Raw genomic sequence first — 16942 nt, 5'->3', positions numbered from 1 at the left:
GTTGGGCTTGTCAGCTCCGTTATTATATGTGCACACTCTCAGTTTGTAATGTTTTCACTATTATCTCTAATCAAAGACTGATATGCTTTACTTAAAGTTTGAATTGCGCATAATATTACCCACAAATAATGTTTGTAAAACAATTTCTATATGTTTTGCGAATAATTAGGCTAAAAAGAAGTGAAAATCGAAAAAGTGAAAAAAAAAATTATAGGATTACGTTAAGAGGAAGTTTTTATATAATAGTATGTATGGAATACCGATGCGGTTAGTTAGTGCATAATCACACTCTTTTTGATACATGTAGGACCCCTCTTTTTGAGATCTTTTAAGTCAGATTGCTCACGTGGTTTTCTCCTGTTTCTCCTGTTGAAGCCTAACCTAAAAAAGGGTCAAAGTTTTTACGATAAAAGAAGAAAGAGTGATGCAAAGAATGAACACTGTAAAAACTGTTCGAGTAATTTTCTCTGCTCATTTCATTCGTTGAATATGTGGAGAATTTTGACTGCATAGAACTCTGAACTCTCGTTGATCATTGTTCGTGTTGAGAATAGCCTCGCTCGTCTTTTTTCCAAGGTGCATGTTTCAAGAAATGTTGATCAATATGCACTTGTTACAGACGTTCTGTTTGTTTGAGCAAAGAAAAAATTCGTTTGCAAGGAAAACTGAGAAACTTTCGTCTGCAATCTGAACTCCACGAATGCTACTTCAGATGGGCTCATAAGTGTTGATTCTCGGAAAAGTTAACTTTGCAAAAGAAATGTATTTTTAGTCTAGTATAGTATTTTAAAACTGTTAGTCGGCCCCGAGACGAAGGGGTTTTGATCATACAAGCAGCCTGATTTTGACTTATGTTTCACCGCCAGTGCGCGCGATAACATTAGGGACCTTAAGCACCGGACAAATCTATGACGCGGACGTCCACCGGAAGTACAAATCTGCATAATTAACTCTTGTTGCCCCTGGTTACCGTTATCGCCTCTCGTCTTGTTGACGTCCCCGACGACAAACTTTATCAAGTCCCGTTTCGTCGGAACGACGGTCATTTTTGCGACACAAAGTTTTCAAAAAGTAGGAAAAAAACTAAAGGTAACCGATAATTAAGTAAACGAATCTTAATTTGTCAACATAAATCCATTTAACTCAATTATTGCGCGGAAAACCGACGTTCACTATTTGTTTACATTCTAGCCGTGGCGAAATGACGGAGAATTCATCCTTGAAGAGCGGTTGTCCTCCAAGGTTTGCTTCATTTTTCCCATGTTTTGGGTTTTCAAAGTTAACTAGTTATCATTTAGCTTTTGTTATGGTCATCTCCATCTAAACAAGCGATATGTAGCTTTGAAAGGTGAAGGAAACCATTGTAATTGTAACTTGACTATTTTAATTTGTCACAGTTCTCGCATATTTCTTGGTCATTATGTAACTGCAGAGTTACGTAACCTACCGGCTAAATGCTCAAAATTAAAGAACAGTATAATCCCAAACTACAGGATTAATTACATTGAAATTGGGCATTTGATTATTGTCAACGTATTGCAGCGTTACAATTAACAGACAAAGAAAATTAAAAATTCAGCACTTTGCAATTTATTAATTTCTATTCTTTTTTAAACTATTATTTGGTATATTATGTTATTTCTGTACTGTTATCTATCTATAAATTTATGTACTTATTTATCTTATTCTATACTCGTGTGTGTATTCTCAATGTTTTTGTACTGTAATTGTAGCATGCAAATTAACATTTCAGTCAATTTTAGTATTAAGCATCTTTCCTTACTTTGTATTTTTAGCTGTTTGGTTATTTTGGGTGTCTAGTTACTGTGTGTATTTATAGATTGTCAAACCTCCATGTGCGACCACCTCCCATAAGCGACCACTTATCCAAAACACCAAATTTTCCTCAGTCAAAGCACTATAGTTGGAACCTCTTGTCCACAACCACCTCTTGTAAGCAACCATGACCATGCACCTTTCGAATTTACAAGGAATTTTTAGTGACAACCTAGCACTGCTCATATTGTAACTAGGAAAATGTATGCGATAAATTCTCTTCGAATAAGTAGATATGTCAGACCTGTTCCCAGAAGAGACCCCCTCTAGTTCGACTGTCATTATAAGCGACCACCTCCAGTAAGCGACCACTAAATCTTGGCATTTTGGGTGGTCGCTTATGGAGGGATTGACTGTATTATATGTACTTATTCATTTACGTTACAGTACAAATAAACATTGTTGTTACTGTTGTTGTTGCACATTGCACAAATAACTTGTACAATGTGCAACAACATAATTTATTTTTTTAATCTGGGCCAGGTTACTATGATTATCTGACATAGAATAAAACTTTTGTTTGATTTTTCTTTTAGTTTTAAAAGGAACAATATGGTGTGGTCAGAAAAGCATGACATTTTGTTATGCAGAGAAGTGATTACCACTGACCCTTTTACAGACATTAAGAAGGGCACAACTCAACGCAGTGCAAAGTGGGCAGCTATTGCTGAAGCCCTTGTGTCGGTGAGGGACATAGATGTCCCATTCCGAGTGGACGAAAGGGCAGTGAGAGACAGGTATGTCCACTAAAGCAACTTTCACATTTTAGGACAAATATTTGTATTAAAATGCTAAAAAGTGAAAAACTCACCCAAAAAGTAAACAATCAATTAATATAATGAAAATGTATTTAAATTAAAATACCCTAGCTGTGCCACACAAACAACTTAATTTGCATAGACAGTGAGATTGCTTCTTATCTGGTGGAAGAAGCTTTGTAAAGCTAAAAAGAAACCTTTACTTTGTGTTACAGATATAACCTCCTTGGAGACAATGCGTCTGAAAATAAAAAACGAAGAGAAGGCAAGTGGTATTTCTCCCACAAGGTCAGAGCTAGAAGAAGCACTTGAGTATCTTATTGAAAAAGAAGATGCCTCTGATGAAATTCACAAAAACAACCTGAATAAGAAAGACGACTTGGTAGAAAGAGAGAAGGCTGAAGAAGTAAGGAAGGTAGCCATGGAAAGTTTGGGGGCCACAAAGAGAAGAAAAGAGGATGAAAAAGAAAATTCCAACAAAGAACCAAAAAGAAGACGCTCAGCTGGAAGTGACACAGTAGCCTTCCTGCGGGAAAAAAGCGAAAAGGAAATGGAAGCAAGGGCAGCAGATTGTGAGCTGAGGAAGGCTCAGGTTGAGCTAGAGGCAAAAAAACACAATGACATGTTGCAAGTATTGTAACAGCAACAACTGCAACAAATACAAGCATTTTCAATGCTGTTCCAGCAACAGCAGCAGCAGCAACAGCAGCAGGCTGAACTTTTTTTCAAGCTTTTTGAGAGACTAGACAAAAAATAGTTTATCAAATGTATGATGTTCCTGAGCTAATAAATAGCCAGCCATTTCATGATTTAAATTATGGTAAATTTTGGAACATAAATGGGAAAATTTTAAGATAATGTATTTTGAACCTTTAAATATGCCCAAATCAAGTCTAAGTACAAATTTAGCACAAACACTTGGTCTCAAAAGTTGTTACATAATTATAAATTTAATGCTGGTGTCAAATCCTCTGTTTGATGGCAATAAATATTGTTAATTTCATGTGCTTGAGTGAACTATCTAATTATTTCATGAACGTTTGTTCAATAAAAAAATTATATGGCAGATACATGTAATTATAACTAACAAGCTGCATACCCCGGGTTCAGGCTAAAAAATCATCTCTCATTCCACAATTAGCACAAGCGATTGAAATGATGGTCTACTAAATAAATATAGAAGCAAAAACACCCTTTCTTCTTTTATTAAAAAAAGACCACAGATACAAATCTGGAGCTATACTGTGGCTTCTTTTGTAACTGTTAAATTAGTTTCTTTCTTAATCCCATCATTTCTTCTAGAACATATTCGGTATATATTTTTGTATATGAATAACAATAATTATTATTCACCAACAAAATTATATACATTATATACATTTCAATGAAATGAAATTATTTACAATAATATATATTTATTGCTTTGGTCTCTCTAATGCTTTTTAATCTTTACACTTATCAGGATAATATTATCATTAGCATTAACAGAAAACAATAGCAAAATACAATATAATCATGAACAGAGCCAAAGATTGGCATGCACGACATGAAGTATGACAAAAGTAAAACACTTCGAATACTTAGCGTAAGTAGTCTTCCAAAACTGGAGGTTGAACATCAAAATATTCAGCTGTGAGGTTACTATATAGGCACGTATAAAACAGTTCCGTAAAATGGCACCAACAATGTACATTTCCCCCACAGCACTCAAACCCATCTTTAAATTTTTTTTGAAGTCAAGAAATTTAAAGTCATTAATGATATCTCCAAAAATCCACTCAACCGACATTCGCACTTTACTCATTGACATATTGAATAACTCCATTTGTTGAGTGAGCCTTGCTGTATTTCTAAATGGAGCTTGCAAATGTATCCTCAATGGATACGCTGGATCACCATAGATGCAAAGAGGAACGCCCACTGGTGAGAATGCATAGGTGTTTAAGTCACGAAGAAAACCTGACTCTGCCAACATAGCAGCATCATGCATCTTCCCTTCTGAAAATAATAAAAAAATTATATGAAGATGAATATGTGTCAAATGGGTCAAATGCTCCAGGAGGTAAACCCTGATAACTATAGCTGCCTTGAAAGGGCCCCAACAGGCTAGTTTCTCTGAGGGTATATATATGTAGACTGCAAATGTTCTCCAAGCAGTGCCTTTCTAGTCTGTTACAACTCATCTTTGTCATTAGTCTGGGCCAGACTTAACTAAAACAGACGTAGTTTAAAATTATCTACATCATCTACATCCGCAGTTCATATATTTACATCATTTCACTCCTCTCACGGGAAAATGGGAACATGTGTGGCTTCATAGCTCAGTTGGTAGAGCATCGCACCGGTGACGCGGAGGTCGCGGGTTCGAATCCCGTTGAAGCCTGATTTTTTTTTTCTTTTCAGGCTTCTAATTTCCAATTGCATAAATTGGAAAATTCACTGCGATGATCACTTCTCACTTTCATTAAAATTATTGTTGTTTACAAATGGGGAGTGGTGTAGCTACAATAGGTAGCTAAGATATGGAATACAAATTAGCTCATACCTACTGGACCAAACAGATTGGCAATAATTCCATTTGGCAAACTCACAGATTGGAATTTCAGGGCATGCACCCTTTTATGTCCATTGTACACTAGCCTTTGGTCCTTTCCTGGACGACAGATTGGACGCACTGTTCCGTCGATAAATCCGAAACAATTGTCGAGAGCAGCGCCAGCACGGTGAATTGCATTTGCGTACTCTTGCAGAGATGCAGGGCTTAACAAAAATTGATTCCATGGAGTTAGTCTCTGATGGTGATTTTCGTAAATAAAACTCATAACTTCTTTGGTGATCATGCTGATAACGGGAAAGGGTCGTCCAAACCGTGCAATCATGTCCCTAAGGCGACAGGGATACGCAAATCGGCGAAGAAGCATGCACAATCCTTCAACACCAACGCATATGCTCCTCTGCTGGCACTTAATGACCAAAGGGATACCCAAAGCATCAGCCAATCTTGGAATATCTTGCTTTTCGACACGAAAGTCAGCTAAACACTCAGCTGGGTCCAAGGCATCAAAGTTAAAGGGTTCGTAGCTTTCGTGTGGAAACTCGGGATTTTTAGACTGATTAATATCGTAGAGGAGCATAAAATCGTCTTCGTCAATAATTCCATCTACGTAACATTCCAAAACTAAGTTTCTGGTCTGTTTGAACGACGCCATTTAGTTTAAAACCTCACTTTAAATTTAAACGTGTCATTTACGACCATTTTCACGTCACGTCTACAGTCACGTAAGCTTAATGTTTACAAGCGAAGGTGACCGACGACGTTCTCGTTCCCAGTTTTTTCGGTAATGGTGTCACGTCCGCGTCATAGATTTGTCCGGTGCTTAAGGACCCTATTTACTCTTGGAAATGGAATACGCTTCGAGTTGGTTTGGATAAATTCTGCTCGCGAAATTGGCCGCCTTATTATGCCTGCCAGAAGCGCTGGTAAAAGATGGAAATTTAAAACTTTTTAACTCTTTTCAAGCAGTTTGGTATCATACTTACCAATATTAACTTAAGATTACCCAGATTCTATTTTAGCCCCATTTTGATCTTGAGGAGTAACCTGCCAGCGCTTTGGAGCAGTGGATTGCTCCATTTGGTGCGAATTGGTGGACTTCTCTATATTTTACTTTAAAAAATATTGGCTATTTTTTGTTTTTTGTTTTACTGTTTCTCTTTTTCTGCGTAGGCCGATACAGCCCGCCAATCGGCTCGCTGCAGGCGGCCAAAAAGAGCTTAGTATAAGCTAACTCTCAAGCCAGCTGAGTTGTCCATAGGATTTGCCAAATAATTTTTGTTAAAATACAAGATCCACTACCTTTAACGGTTTGAAGATGTTGTTACGAAGATTGCATATCAGCATTTAGTGCATGTTATATTTTAGTTTCTCTTTCACGCTCAATTAAATGAAGTCGTGCAATACTGTAGGTCTTTAACGGCATATGAGTAGATTAAAACTTTTTGCATTAATATTTGTTTCTTTATATCATAGAGCTGTACTTCTTAGGAGCGAGGGGAAGGGGGAGAGGGGTGGGGAGCGAAGGTTACATGTGTCATGATTGCACTTGTAAAAGGTTTTCTTTTGTCTGTCACTTTATGACAGGAAAGATTTTTTAGTTTTTGGGAGTTTGACATGTTTAAAAATAAAGAAAAAAAACCCCGATTATTTGGGTCATACAATGGTCTCCCTTTTTCCCGCCCCCAAGAGCGAGAAGAGAGAGCCCCACCTGAATGAAGATGTCCCACAATGTCTCGCCCTCCTGTACCTGAATTCATTTTTCAAAGTTCCATTCATCATACTATCCTACTAGTCAACCGATCTTTTTAAAACAAACAGAATTTTACAGAAAGTTATAGACGCAATTTAAAGAAGTTGCGAAAAGAAAGCCTGAAAATATTCAAGCTTAAACGGAATTTGAACCCTTGACCTGTGCGATACCGGTGCAGTGCTCTACCAATTGAGCTATCAAACCAACTGGGAGCTGGTAATTGGTAGAGCACTGTACCGGCAGCGCGCAGCGACCATGTGACCATGTGCAACCATGTGCGCAGCAGTCGCACTCGCAAGTTAGCTCCCAACACGCTGTCTATCAAAATACAGATGCTGCGGCGGAAGTTTTCAAAATTTGCACGGGAAGGAAATTCCGTACTGTAAGAGTTTCCAGCTACTACAAACACAAATTGATCAAAAGATTGTTCTTGGTTCATCGTAGTTTGATCAGAAATAAAATACAAACAGTGGTGATGCTATTCAACATACATTTTCAAAAGTGACCGTTATTTTTTTTAGTTTAAAGGGGATCCGATCAAATCTTTCTTTCCTTACAAGGACTGCTTGAATCGTTCTCAATACTGATCAAGAATCATTTAAAAAGACGGTTGTTGGGAGTGCAATAATTTTACATCGGTGAAACAAAGCGACGACTTCGTGACAGGAAAACGGAACACTTCAAGGCCCTCGTTAAAAATGATAGCACGTCAGCCATTGCTGACCATGCCAAAACCACCGGACACAATATCAAGTGAGATGATTTCGATATTTTAGTGTCGGGATAAAGTGGTTATCACTATAAAATCAAGGAAACCTTGTTTATTCAAGAACTTAAGCTAGTTTTTAATGTCAACGTCAGCAGTGAGAAGCTGAAGCTTTATCAATAAGCTGTAGCTCTTTAGTAGATTCATCACTACTATATATATACAATAGAACCGCGGTAACTCGAACTCGGATAACTCGAACTCCCCCGCTAACTCGAACTGAGTCTCAAATCCCTTGAATTTGACCCAACTTTTGAGTCATTTTTACTTGATTAACTCGAACTGGGATACCTCGAAAACCCCGCTAACTCGAACTAAGTTTCGTTTCCCTTTATCAAAATTTACCCCGATAACTCGAATTTTTGGTTCTTATAACTCGCCACGGATGCCTATTGAGATATGCCATTAGCATTTCTTGTTGTGTGATGGAATTCTAACACTATATCAAAGACTGGAGCAATTTGATTTAAATTAGTGCAACGAACAGATAACAAAACGTATTAGTTTCTCGTGAAATAAGTTTAATCTGCACTGTATTTTATACCGAAGGGCTGAAAATCAATAAACTATTAATTATTAACCCGAAAAATTGAATATTTTAATCGACCCCGATAACTCGAAACCCCGCTAACTCGAACAGTTGTTCGTTTCCCTTCAGAGTTCGAGTTACCGGGGTTCTACTGTAGTCTTAAAAATTTATTTAACGGTCACTTTTGAAAATGTATGTTGACTAGCATACGAACTGAAACATCAAGTAATATAACATGTGCAAGTTTGTTGTGTTTATCACCGCTGTTTCTATTTTATTTCTGATCAAAAGATGTTTGGGGATTCAGTAGCTCGTTGTTTAGACCAAATGGCTCCGGCGTTCAGTACGAATGTCACCGTTTCAGGAAAGCGCATTTATTTTTTTTGCGATGAAAACAGCACCAGGCATTGACAAGGTTGTTTTTTCATCGAGGATTAACAACTAAAAGGTAAATTGGTCACCGCAAAGAGATTCGAGTGCTAAAGTTTCCAAGCGTTAGCGATCAGCTCTGAGGAAGGGCTACATTGTAACGCTCGAAACGCCAGCACCTCTGAATCTCTTTGTGGTGGCCAATTTACCTTTTCACAGTTATCAACTGTGTTGAGAAACCGAAGATTCATTTCTATACCCCACCGACGCAGCACCACGGTTTCTTCAGAAACCAACCCCCCTTTTCCATCAAGGACATAGCTTCTATAGTGGATACACAACACTGATATGGTTTTGAACTACCTGGACCTGCCATTGTAAAATTGAATACTCTAGATAGCTTTATTAAGAAGCAAAATCATTGCAGCCCCCGGGCCGGCTGAAAAACGACTTACTTTACAAGGGAACTAAAAATTATCTACAAATATATGACAAATATTATAATCCATGTGACACTATCGTTAACTCCCCCCAATGGAAGTGGCTATTGATGCCATGGGCTTAACTAAAAGGTGGCTTTAATTTATAATAGTTTGGAATGGTCTTTGAATTGTAATAGTGACGATGACTCTTAGGACCCTTCACGCGTTTCCCCCTATGGAGGGTGGGTGGGGGAAGGAATGCGTCTATTTTTCTCTGACTACCTACAAATTGTTAAAACGGATTAGCAAGTAAGAAATGTATATATTTTTTTTCTTTTTCGAAAAATTAGTTCATGTCATAAAAAAGGTAAGAGAAGTGCAAATATTTTTGTCATAAACAGGGTCAGGGTTTGACAGCCTGGGCAGCAGACTTGAGTTAGCCTCACAAAAATTTGAGGTATTTGGGTAAAGGAGGAATCAAACAAGGAAGGCAAATTTTGGGTATGTCCTTGGGGGAGGCGTCATCATTTTTTATTTTTGTTGTTTTTTTTGTTTTTGAGGATTCAAATGTTATGCAGCTGTTTGTGGCTACCTCCTATCTTCCAATTTTTCCTTGGGGTAGATGTTCCCAGTCCCTCACCTAATAAAAGACTTTTAATACTGGTGGAATGATTTCTTTGCCCTATATGTAGAGATATAAAGGTAAACAATTTTAATTCTGGATTTTTTAAGGGCTGGATTAAGGTAAACAGAATGTGTAGTTCAAAAGAATATCCCCCTCCCCCCTCCCACGGAAGGGATTTGATTTTCCAGGGAGGAAGGTGGTCAGTTTGCCCAAATTTAGTTTTAAGTGGGGAATGGGGGTGACCTAAGGGACATATTTCCAGAGGGGTGTAGTGGAAAAATTCGAGGCCTGCCAAGACTCTCGTTTAAATCCCGAGGCCGAGACTTTAACTAGTTTTTCAAACGTAGCCCTTCAAAAATCCGAGCCCGAGATCGCTTGATATAGAAATCCGAGCGCGACCACTCTGTACCTGGTGCTTATTATCCCTTGATATTCCTTTGTTCAACCTCAAACGGCTGGTAATCGTCCTTGAAGGATGATTCTGTTCTTCCACGATGTCGATGGAGTTGTAAGTGCATTTTTACAGTTTTAAGAAACAGAACTTTCCATCAACTTTATTTTCACTTCTTTGTTTTCAACTTACCCGACAACTGATCAATGGAAGGGGCAATGTGTTCTTCGTTATCAAAGCAAACACCTTGAGGGAAGAATTCTTAAGCATGTGGGGTGAAGTAAGACGGAAACACATTTCATTTGTAAATAATGTTGATCACTGCTGGAGTAGCTAGAGCCGAGTGTCTGATCGAAATGAAATGCCAAACGATTTCGTAACGAACTAACTTTTTTGAAAATTGCCGTTCCGTTTCGATTTTGTACCAGAATTTCCGGATATTTTTGGTCGAATGGATCGGTTTGAGTTCAAGATTTTGCGTTTCAGGCCTAGATCGCACAAGGCACAAGGCCCAATTTGTGAGGAGACTCAAATTATTTTCCTCACATGTAAATGGCTTTCCGACAACTGTAGCATTTATTTTTTATATCTTGGTCATTTTAAAGCAGCAACAGAACACTTCCTGAATTACATCAGTTTTTTAAAAGCTTGCATAGTTTTAAAAACACAATGAAAAAAAAAAAAAAAAAAATTCATGACGGGAAAAGACTCATGAATTAAAAAGTTAAATTGTGACTTCACCAGATGAAAATATGCACACTAACTTTCACATGCTCATGTCCCTCAGTCGTAGTTCGCATAGCTTATTACCAAAAGCGATTTTGATGCAATAAATGATTTCGCTGCGTAAGGTAAAGTAATCCATCAAACAACGGACAGGTACCGAACGGATAGCTAACGGCTCTGGAAAACGGCGAGTTCACTGAAAGCCAAAGAAGGTTTAGATTCCCTGATTTAAATGAAAATCTGCCAAACGAAATGAACATATCGGAGACGCGCAATTTTACCGTAATCACGGATATGCAAATTTGTTCAACCGATATTAATAGTACAAGTACAAGTACAATAAACGGTGTTGAAAGGCAACTGGGATCCTCAATTCTCTTTGTTATTTCTTTAAGTGTGGCTTTTCTACGGAAAAAAAAAAGCAGAAAGTGAGTGATAATTACATCGGTGATTACAATGATTAACAATTATATTTCCGTAGCCCGACGCGACCCGCGTGCGGCAAAGAAAATTTTCAATTATTTCGTCTTGAGCGTAGCGGAATTGTTCGTATGTGCCTGTAGTAAAAGGAATTTCAACGGATAATTCAACAATACATGAAAGGAGCACAAATTTCTGTCTTCTCACCTACCGTCCATTCGACTTCGACATCAAGATTTACGCCTCGGTGAGTGGAGGCGGTGCACAATCGCTCTTTATTGTATCAATCTGCATTTATTGAGAATCTTTTGCTTCACCTTCGAAGAACACTATTTTGTCAGTTCTTCAGACACTTGCTTCTAATGTTGGAGAATGCAGCGAGAATGCGTTCAAAGCACTAAAAAACAGCCATGCAATGGCAACCCACAGAAATCTAACCTGCGATGGCAGACGTATTTCCAGCTGTCGCTTTTTTCCGACGTGGGATTGGCTATTATTCCACTTCCGGTTACACCGGAGTCAGTGACTCATTTTTTCATACAGAATGCCCCCAATACTGGTGAATGCTAAAGCATATCCACGAGTAAAAACGGTTACTACAGTCAAACCTCTTTATTACGGACACCAAGGGGACAGGAATAAGTGTCCGTATTATAGAGGTGTCCGTTTTAGAGAGGTAGGCTTTATATGGATTTCGGTCTCTCAGGGACCAAGTGAACTGTCCGTTATAGAGAGGTGTCCGTATTATAGAGGTGTCCGTAAGGAGAGGTTCCACTGCACTTATAATTAGGATTACTACTAATAATCAAAACTGTTCGCCATAATAAAAGTGTTTTTACACGGAATGCCTGCAGGGCAGGCCGTGTCTAGGTTTCGGTCGGGTATCTTTTTTTTTTTCTTCGTCGAAGTCAGAAATCGCCACATTAATTAATGCATTAAAATGTGCCTTCCCCTAGTAGGGATGTATTGTTCTGATTGTCTTCAACAAAAGCAGGCCAATCAAAATCTATTATTCGGGCACATATCACGAGAGAGGGGACCCACTCATCCCTTCCTGTGTGACGTCAAAATCATTATTTGATTTATTCATTAAACCTTGATTAAATTCTACCCTCTCCCAGAAGGGATTTATTGTTCTGATTGTCTTGAACAAAAACAGCCCAATCAAAATCTATTATCGGCGCGTATATCACGAGGGAGGGGACCCACTCATCCCTTCCTGTGTGACGTCAAAATCATTATTTGATTAATTCATTAAACCTTGATTAAATTCTACCCTCTCCCAGAAGGGATTTATTGTTCTGATTGTCTTGAACAAAAACAGCCCAATCAAAATCTATTATCGGCGCGTATATCACGAGGGAGGGGACCCACTTATCTCTACCTGTGTGACGTCAAAGCAAGTCATCATTTCGAAAAGTTGTTTTTGTTCAATGGCAGCCACATGTATGAATTTAAGACTCTGATCTGCCGTTTTCAGAGAGAAAACAAACCTTTTTCAAGCGGTAAATCGAAATAATAACTTCTAGGTATGATGTTTATTCAAGAAAGTGACGCAGGCATACTCGGAAAAAAGAAATCCGAGTGCTCCTATCAGGAGTCGAACCTAAGACCTTCCGATTACTAGTTCGGATGCTCTACCACTGAGCTACAGGAGACTCGTAGAAGCTAAGGCCATTAAACTAGGTTCATGGGACAAACATCCTGCATACTGCTAGGATTTGAATGTCGAACGTGTGGTATATGAAAGAGATGTGATGGTATATTTCCTAGCAGTATGCAGGATGTTTGTCCCATGAACCTAGTTTAATGGCCTTAGCTTCCACGAGTCTCCTGTAGCTCAGTGGTAGAGCATCCGAACTAGTAATCGGAAGGTCTTAGGTTCGACTCCTGATAGGAGCACTCGGATTTCTTTTTTCCGAGTATGCCTGCGTCACTTTCTTGAACAAACATCATTCTCATTCATTCACCGGGCTGGAAATATACCATCACATCTCTTTCATATACCACACGTTCGACATTCAAATCCTAGCAGTATGCAGGATGTTTGTCCCATGAACCTAGTTTAATGGCCTTAGCTTCCACGAGTCTCCTGTAGCTCAGTGGTAGAGCATCCGAACTAGTAATCGGAAGGTCTTAGGTTCGACTCCTGATAGGAGCACTCGGATTTCTTTTTTCCGAGTATGCCTGCGTCACTTTCTTGAATAAACATCATTCTCATTCATTCACCGGGCTGGAAATATACCATCACATCTCTTTCAACTTCTAGGTAGTACTCGACAGTTGAAACGGTGGAAATTGGGAGAGTTCACAGCGAAGAAACTCCGCTTTCAAAAACAGATCGAATAATCAAAGCGAAGAATTAGAGCTAGAGGAGGCCAGACCAGTTCAGCGGGGTCATGACGTTATTGCAGAGTTATTTCTGGTATGATTTCTAGTAACACAACGATAAGTATCACGCAATATATCTGAATAAAACCATTCAGTCAATTATTTCAATTGCCAAGGGAGGATAGTTTTTAAATATCTGCGAAACATACAATGGGGAATAATTGGGGCTTCATTAAGCATTCCGTGTAATGCCATTAGCCGGGCATCTTGTTGTCTTACAAATCGGTAGTTTAAAGTATCTCTGGCTACGGGTACAATAAGTAGACTCATTGCGTGGCGGCAGCAGACCATGGAGCTTGTGGCTTTGGTCCCTTACAATTTGGTCAAATTCCTCTTTGAGAATCGATAAAATCCGCGTTGGAAATGTGCTTTGAGTCGTCCTAACTGTCTTACACAGCGAACCTTCCCTACTCCCGCGACCATTTTAGGATTCAGTGACAATGTTATCCACTATGCAGGCTAGAATTCAGTCATCTATGAAGTCTCAATAGATTGGTTCTAAAATTAGTTGCCGATAAATTTCTGAGAAATCCGACCAGTTTTGTTAGAAATTTGAGTTCCGGTTCCAATCTTATTGTTGTACGTGCCAATTCGATCATTGTTCCAACAGTCCTCCCCTCTTTCTCCAGTCTCCAGCAATTTCGTACCCAGAGTCCTGGCGACCAACCGCAGACCAAAGAGATTGAGGACTCTGGGTGCTGTCTCCAGGCGAGAAGCGGCTGGCCAAAGAGTCTGAGGGCTCGTTACGACTTCCTTGAATTGAAGATCGTCTGATTGTTTTAGCGATTCGTCGTGCTGTTCGAACTCTTTGGCTGTGTATGTGATTAGATATCTACAAAAGGTAAGTAACTAACCAGGATATGAATTAAAATTCCAAAATATCGGGTTAAACTCATGGTTACGAGCAATTTAAACTCATTTTCAATGCTTTCAGTCGCTCAAAGCTGAATTCAGTTATCGGGAAATCAAAAGCAAATTGCGTGCGTTGTCGAGCTAGTTAAGTGGGTAATACAGTCCAGAATTAAGACAAAATATGCCGTTTGAATATAGTCCTCTGGTTGAAAGAAATCAAACGCACCCCTTGACAGATGCGCTTAATCGTAAAAGCTTGCAAAGGTTTTATAACCTCATTGTTTGTTGAATGTTATGATGTACGTAGCTTCAGGGCGGAAGTAATTTAACTGGAGTAATTCTGTCGGGGTTAGTCAGTACGGTAAATTGAGTAACGCATAGGTAGGAATGAACTAAGATGAAAACATCTTTTAAGTCTAATATGCATTCAGTTATATCAGGTTGTTATCAGGTTGGAAATACGGTGTGTTCCACCATTTATTATCTCAGCCGGTAAGAACACAGTTGAATCCTTTGTCTCTGGCACGTCGCAAACGTGTTGTTCAAAATCCGGTCTTTGTAGAAAATATAAATCTACAGTTAATAGGCCATCTCGTATTTTTCTTCAGTTTAAATATTTTTGGAAAGGAAAAGCATAAAAAAATCGAAACTGTTTGGACTGAATTCATGATTGTAATTTAATTATAATGCGGCATGCTAGATTAAAGGATTTTTCCCTCGAGCTTTTCGGTGGCATGTTTCCTTATAATTTGTTGAACACGACACAATGCGAATCTCTTCGCGTTGTTTCCACTGGTTGGAAGAACAAATCAGAAAGAACGTTTGTTTTCGCATGGAACGTGAAGCTTGACCCTAAATAACAAGTCAGTGAGAAGCAAAAGTAGATAACTTCAAGTTTTCATTTTCATTTTCATTTCTATGTCTGAGGACTTTTGTGCGCTGTCGAATATCATTAAATAGACTAAAAATTTCACAGGCGTTTGCTAGTCGTTGTAAGTTTAGGATTCCCTTTATCACAAACTTACTCTTGGATTTATATATGGCAGTCATTAACAGGGAGGAAAATGAACTTTTCCAGACTGTGACACTATCTTTTTAACTGATGGAGTTCATTTATGCAAATTTGATATAGCGGGCAATTTGGGGGTTTTTCCCTTGCCAGTGGCAGGCATGACGTCATTTTCTCCGAAATCAGTTATATTAAGTCTGCGGTGTTAAGGCATCAATAAAACTTGTCATAGCTTATTATGAAGAAGCTATCGAGCCAACAATTTGGAAAAACCAAGCCGTTGAATGGAGACCATAAATGTGGTCAGCTAAACGATGGACTCTAAGAAAAAATAATTCTAGACTGACTCGAGGAACCGAGCGGACGCTTCACTCGGTATCAATTCAACACAGCATCACCGCTCAATTGTATACTAGTAGGCGGTATAAACTCACGACTTCGCTCAGTGAAGTCTGCTTCCAGATTCTGGTTGTGAAACGCCTCGAATAATCAACCAAAAAGAATTACATGTTGAGGTGGCAACAACGACAGTTCGTTTGTAAGCGAAACGTACTTGTAGACGTTATCAAACCGGACACCGATAGGAAGATGAATATTTTTTTTTTCTGAGGAATTAAATCCATTGTAATTTTCAAATACAAATTCTCCATGAAAACGAATATGGTAGGTCAGTCTGTATCGACATATTCGTAGCTATCTTCATATTCTTCGATCGATGGCTTTCGCGATGATTGAAGCGTTCACCGAAATTAATTTTACACATTAGGTATCGGTGCTGTATGATTGCGGGCGACTTCTTTTTGCGAGCAAGTTTTGATTTAGAGGCTTCGTCTCTTGAGATTCAGATGGCCTCAGACTGCTACAACAGAATTAAGGAAGGCACACACAAGAAGATTAGTCCAGTCACGGGACTTGTTGCAGGAACTAGTTCCGGCTGTACTGTTTACGCGTTGAGACGAGTCGCAGGGACAAGTTTATTCACAGGGACCTCGTTTACACAAAGCAATAGCAATCCTCATTAAGTAACGTAGAGACGAAAAAACAGAGGCCCTAAACAATGAAACTGAATTTATTTAAATTAACCACAAAACATTGAAGTGAATCAGCTCAATAATACAGCAAGTTGTCCAGTTATAAATTGACTCGGTGTTTGTTTCCAGAGTCGTATATTGCTGATGGAGAAAAGTAACTAAACGATCCAGACCTTTAAGGACGTTCGCGCGAAAAATTTCTGCCCCACAGATTTTTTTTCATACTTTAGGTATGGTCAGCTAAAAAAAAATTGGGGGTCACCGACTTCGTTTCAGAGATACAGCGCTGGAAAAATACCATGGTTTTGAAAAGTTGGGCCTTCGTAACTCAAAATGATCTCCACAGTTTTAAGTTTAAAATATTCAAGATGAGTAACTGAAGACAAACTATTTTAGTCAAATTTTATCTAAGGGTATTTGTTTCGTAAATTAGTCTAACTGGTGTCATCCTTGTAATTAAATGTAGCCCTTAAAGAGGACATTCGCGATCGTCACACAGACAAAAAAGAG

At 38.7% G+C, this 16942-nt stretch overlaps 1 protein-coding gene and 2 pseudogenes across 6 annotated transcripts in view; 2 read left to right on the top strand and 1 right to left on the bottom strand.

The window, feature by feature from the left end:
• The first annotated feature begins 1104 nt into the window (after positions 1-1104).
• Positions 1105-3324, top strand: LOC146487527 (uncharacterized; annotated as a pseudogene). The gene is made up of 3 exons (XR_014856879.1): positions 1105-1242; positions 2373-2573; positions 2810-3324. The product of XR_014856879.1 is annotated as an uncharacterized LOC146487527 (transcript).
• Positions 3325-4087: 763 nt separating this feature from the next.
• On the bottom strand, positions 4088-6780 carry LOC146487526 (uncharacterized; annotated as a pseudogene).
• Positions 6781-14283: 7503 nt separating this feature from the next.
• LOC146487521 (uncharacterized) overlaps positions 14284-16942 on the top strand; it is a 169459-nt gene continuing 166800 nt past the window's right edge. For 2 of the 5 annotated variants that reach the window (XM_085084152.1, XM_085084171.1), the window contains exon 1: positions 14295-14381. The gene's annotated coding sequence lies outside the window, so the exon portion shown is untranslated. Of the gene's footprint in view, positions 14382-16942 lie in introns of all 5 variants that reach the window. The other 3 variants (XM_085084163.1, XM_085084162.1, XR_014856832.1) reach the window with 3 other exon arrangements.

This window comes from Pavona decussata, unplaced genomic scaffold (assembly GCF_977016875.1).
Source record: "Pavona decussata unplaced genomic scaffold, jaPavDecu1.1 SCAFFOLD_15, whole genome shotgun sequence".
Classification (NCBI taxonomy): Eukaryota; Metazoa; Cnidaria; class Anthozoa; order Scleractinia; family Agariciidae; genus Pavona; species Pavona decussata.
Note: the sequence above shows the minus strand (reverse complement) of the source record. Positions and strands in the feature narration are given on the sequence as shown.